The sequence below is a fragment of the Hippoglossus hippoglossus genome, chromosome 23 (genome assembly GCF_009819705.1).
Source record: "Hippoglossus hippoglossus isolate fHipHip1 chromosome 23, fHipHip1.pri, whole genome shotgun sequence".
Taxonomy (NCBI): Eukaryota; Metazoa; Chordata; class Actinopteri; order Pleuronectiformes; family Pleuronectidae; genus Hippoglossus; species Hippoglossus hippoglossus.
In genome coordinates this window covers 5,765,798-5,771,823 of record NC_047173.1, presented here as the reverse complement: position 1 = coordinate 5,771,823, position 6,026 = coordinate 5,765,798, and positions in this window count along the sequence as shown.

Sequence of the window (6,026 nt, the reverse complement as noted above, 5' to 3'; positions counted from 1 at the left end):
CTGGCAGTCACCGAGGCAACGCTGCTTATGGGAGGGGCAGCGGCGAGGGCGCCCCAGGGGAGGGGAGGCGCAGGGGAGAGAGATCATCATAATCATCACCATAATCATCATCAAGCTTCATCTTCATCATCATCATCATCATCATCATCAAGCTTCATCATCATCATCATCATCATCATCATCATCATCATCATCATCAAGCTTCATCTTCATCATCATCATCATCATCATCATCAAGCTTCATCATCATCATCATCACCATAATCATCATCAAGCTTCATCTTCATCATCATCATCATCATCATCAAGCTTCATCATCATCATCATCATCATCATCATCATCAAGCACCATCATCAAGCACCACCACCACCATCATCATCATCATCATCATCATCATCATCAGAATCATCATCATCACAATCATCATCATCAAGCACCATCATCATCATCATTATTATCATCATGCACCATCATCAATACTATCATCAAGCACCACCACCATCATCATCATCATCATCATCATCATCATCATCAAGCACCACCACCACCATCATCATCATCAGAATCATCACCACCATCATCATCATCAGAATCATCATCATCACAATCATCACCATCATCATCATCAAGCACCATCATCTCAATTGTCATCATAAGCAGCAGCATCACCTCTGTCATCCTCTTCCTCCTCTAATCATCGACATCCTCCTCTTCATCCTCTTCCTCCTCTAATCATCATCACAATCATCAAGCACCATAATGCCAATCATCAAGCACCATCCTCCTCCTCCTCCTCACTGGGACTCTCCCTGTTATAAACCTTTATTTTCACCAGCAACAGCAGCTTTTTTTCATTATTATTGATTATTTACAATAATTACTGCTCCAATGAAGTTATGTCACAATTCAAACCTGAAGGTTCACCATTGACCTTGGAAATAGCTGCATTTTTTTTTATCTTGAAAACTTGAACACTTTCCGTTCCATATCATGACTTTCATCAGCCATTTGGAATTAAATATTCATCACACTGAAAATTCTAGATAGGATTATATTTCCCCCGTAATTCCGCCTGACATACAGTGGGCTATATGATAATGAGCAGCAGTAGACCTGCCAAAGAGTGCATGGGCCTGTAGATGTAAGAATTTGGATATACTGTATACGTTCTATTGTCCATCAGTGAGAAGCTGAGACCCCCTCTACTGCCGACAGATATTAGAATTATCAAACTAGCCCCTGTCTCAATACTGTGCCAACTGTTGACACCGTGTACCTAGCAATTAACTTGGGTGTGTTCACAGCAAACCAAGACATTATTTTCTTTCAAATCACACAGGACCACAAGCAGACTTGTCATGCCAGTGGTGGCGGCGTCATGGTAGACGTACACGGTTTTTTCTGGAAGCTTCCTCCTTCTCGGGTGTTCACGCCGGGGTCTCAGCCATGACTCGCTTTTGCTCAGTTCTCTTGTAGTTGCTGCAGGTGAAACCCTCTATGAAAATATCTCATGCTCTGAGGTACTGTATGTCACAGTTTCAATTGCAATTTTCTCACTTGTCAAAACCAACAAAACTCATGGAGGAGATGTTTCCAGAGTGTGAATAACTGCATCATTTGTGTTCAGTATCCCACAATATGAGAGGGAAAAAGTATTCTCAGCTGGTTTCCAAGACAATACATGCTGATTTGATCATGAATCTAGAAATCCCTGACCTACGTTACAGATGAAATTGTCTGTGAGGATTTCGGAGTGATTCGTCCGTCAGGCAGCACCAGTCTGAGTGTTACTAACGCCAGACTCGCGCTGCTCAGCATCAGCTCTCTCTGAGCAATGTCTGGCACAAGCCCAAAGGTCAGATCTGTCATCCGATGCTTTCCAACAAGAGTAAGCCTTCCCACGTGCGCCAATCCCTGTCAGAAACTCGTAAGTGAATGTTTCCCTGAGTCATCCAGGCCGGTTAGTGTATGAATAGACACCGGACCAGATGACTGGAGGTGTTCAGGGATGATTTTTCTCATCCTGCAATGTTTCATTACACTTCATCACTCTGATACCTGAGAGCTGCCAAGTACAACTAGTAAGACACTGGTGGGTGGTGAGCAGCTCCAGAGCAGCTGGAGGGGTGGTCACAGGAACCTTGCTGATGAGTGATAGATATAAGCCTGAAGTGTGATATGGAGGGGGAAGCACGGTGATGCAGTGGTAGGCATTGTCACCTCACAGCAAGAAAGTTCCTAGTTCTAATCCAAGTACTCCAGATTCCTTTCCTCATTACAAAGACACGCAGATTGGAGTTAGGTTAATTGGAGACTCTAAATTGACCATTGCAGTTTCTGTATAGCTGCGTTCAGACATGCACTGAACTCCAGAGATCCTCCGCAGTTGCTCCAGAGGACGTGTGTGTGTGAACGCAACTGTCCGCGTGAGAGCCTCCAGAGTTTCTGCCTGGCCCGCTAGTATAAAGTCGGCGGAAATCGATGTGAGAACACAGGAGATCCTCTGATGATTTCACTGTGAGGATGCAAAAGACGCAAAAATGAAAAAAAGAAAACAGACATTTTAGGATGAAGAAGTGGAGCCATACACGTACAAGACACAGACGAAGATGTCAAGAGAGTTTGTGGTGATGAGAGCCGACGCAGCAGTCGATGTGCTGTAAACACAATCCTGTGATCTCCGCGGCGTAATAATATACGTTATGTCCTGTCAATGCCTGCTGCACCAACCCTTACCTGAATCCTGCAGAGAATATTTTGCTGTTGTAAAAGCGTCTGAGCAGAGAACCCCCCCCCCCCCCCCCCCCCCCCCCCCCCCCCCCCCCCCCCCCCCCCCCCCCCCCCCCCCCCCCCCCCCCCCCCCCCCCCCCCCCCGCCCCCCCCCCCCCTGTGTGTGCATACATGAAAGTAAAACCCTGGAGAAAGTCTGGATCCAATTCTCCTGAGATCCTCTGCAGGAAATGTCTGAAAACGTCTTATGTTGGCCCTTTGATGGACTGACGACGTAGGGCATCCACAACCCATGTAATGGATGGATAGAATCAGTGTGGCACATTAGCCTCAACTAGTACAAGACACCCAGTTCCCAGCAGACCTGTCTGCAGGTGAGATGCTGTTGTCAGCAGGTTCTGATGATGAAGAAGAATAAAAGAATAAAAAAAGACGATATCTCTGGTTGTGCTGCATTGATTTTGATCCATTTCTCAATGTTACAGGTACAATGTTACATTTTAGGTGGCGTCAAGCAGTACGAATACATTTGACTTGACAATAGTGATTCAAGCTGCAGTTATTTCAATACTGGCATTTGAATTTCTTGTTATATCTCAAAGCTATAGGCTAAAAAGTGAACCTTATAGGAAGCAAATAAAAATGAAGGTCAAAATTGGCATTGACAAACACTAAGAAAAGAAACTTTTTTAAGTGTAACTTTTTGCAGCGTCCCCCCTGGTCTACTTTATTCTCACTCAGGAAATCATTTTGTGAGATCAGCCGTCAGTCAGTTTTTCGAGGTGTGAACCTCGTGGACCTTAAATGTGTCAAATAACAGGAAGGTCCTTCTCTCAACAAAAAAATCCTGTCCGCTGAGTTTGCATTTATGGTGGCAGCCCGGGCCGTCAGCAGGACATCTGATAAACCTTCAAACTGAACTGCATTCTGGGAGCAACAGTCAACTGGGTGATGTAAGTTTATTTAAATTACACTGAAGTGCACCGAACAGATGACGGAGCACTTTGGGGGGATGTGGAGTCACTGCTGCATGATAATGAGAACTGGGTTCCATTTAGAACGCGGTGCAGGCTACATGCCAGCATCCAAATGTCAAGGTGGGTTTGTGTTTGGAGCCATGAAACTGGCACCGAGTTCTCCATCACTGCTGGGGACAATTATCTCTTGGTTTGAATCCCTCAGATGGGATGACGCTAAATGAGAGGCTGAAAGGAAGTTATCACTAAGGAGGTATCAAGCCAGAGTTGTGCAGGGTGTTAGAAGACTGTAGGTGTAGTGGGAAAGACTGGTTGGGCAGCTTTTGATCATTCTTTCCTCTCTGACCACAACAATAGAACATTCGACTGAAAACCCTGCAGGAAACTTTATTCATCTTTCTTTATTTCATCTTTCATCGCTGCCTCAAAACTCTGCAACTCTCTCCCCTCCCATCATCCCATTCTCCCTCTGACTAGAAATGTTCAAAAATAATCTGAAAGCACATTTTTATTCTTTAGCCTTTCAATGTGCCTAAATTGTTGTGTTGTTAGTATTATGATTGTTGTTGTTATCATTATTATTTTGAAAAGCACTTTGGATCAACAATGTGTTTAAAATGTCACATTTTTTTCTGTTATCCAAGGTTTAGCTTCAGCCCTGTTACACAACGTACAGCTTTATTTCCCATTAGCTGTATCAGACTTGTAGGAATTTAATCAAATTATAACCGGTTTCACTTGAATAATCCAGATCATTAAACGACATCACTCTCTGTTCGATTCCCCCATGTGCCGAAGTGTCCTTGGGCAAGAGAGTGAACTGACACTGAACTGGTACACTGAATGATAGACAAGTCCTGCCACATACTGTAGATGCTGTGTGAATGAGAATGGGTGCATGGCAAAGCTGTACTTTAAAGAGTCTAGAAAAGACTAGAAAAGCACGATATGAATTCAGACCATTTACCAAAACACAAACTGCAAATAGGTTTGCAGTTTGGTTTATATCCAGAATGGAATTTCAGTAAGAGGGGAGCTGTAATAATACCTCGGCCAATCAACACTATTCATTTATGAGCATTTGTTTATTCAATTTCCAGTTTTGAATTCAAGCTTTATTGTCTGAATATAAAACAACACTACCAGTGGTTTCAAAGTTTCAGTCTACTATCTGAAATGCTTGTCCCACATTCTGCTCTGCTCATGCAGAGTTCCTCTAATTGCACAAGCACAAATGTTCCTCTGCCCACATACTGTAGCTGCCTCTTTGTATTTTGGGGTTTTCTGTCTCTTGAGGATGATATTTTAGATACGTGTGTGTTCTCTGGAAGGCGACAAATGACACAAAAGCCACACACTAATGTAATTTCTGTCGTAATTAGTCTTTCAAATTTAGCTATCACTACAAGCTTATTAGAAGTACCTGCTATAGTGAGAATATAGTGTATTTTAAAGCTAATGTAATAACTGATTAGCATTTCCATCTTTAGCAACACTGGCACCAGAACACAGGGGACAAGTGGTAGTTTTCCACTTCCAGGTTGCATGGTGAGGAAGTGGTGGCATCATAGCCAGGTAGACGGTGATAATATGAGCTGACGTCCAATAAAACTTAGATTATAAAACTGTGTGTGTCACTCGTGTGTCTGTCTGACTGCACTTCCCCGAGTGCTGCCATGAAAACCGTCACCCTTGTTGAGGTTCTGGCAGCAGCTGGAGAGGTGGTGAGTGTTTTTAGTGACGTGGACAAGCTACTGTGTCTCAATGTCTCTGTCGTTTGAAGACCTGCATCTGATCTATAATGGCAGAGAAATGGTTTAACTAGCTGCTTTTCCTGCACTGACACTGAAACCCGACTGATGTATTGAATATAAAAAATGTGTTAAATAGCTTTGCCTTGGGGTGATAGTGAGTGATACTTCGGAAAATAAATCTGAATTTGCAATGATGCTATCTATTAGGTTATGTTTTAACCGTAGATTTTTTTTTGTTTGAAATATTATTAAAAATGGTTGTTTGGTTTGTCTGGTTAGTTGGTTGGTTGGTGATGTTTGGTTGGTTGGTTGATTGGTCTGTCAGCTGGTGATTGTTGGTTGATTGGTTGCATGTTTGATTGATTGCTTGGTTATAGCTGGTTGTTGGATGGATCATTGGTTTGGTTGGTTGGTTGGTTGGTTGGTTGGTTGAATGTTTAAACCTTTCTCAGAGTGAAAAAACATGCAGGAGAAAGGATGCCCCTTTTGAATCTACTGTACATCCACTTGCCCACCACACATCAGAGAAGGTCTGGCAAGCTCACAGTTTGATGGTGGACAAAA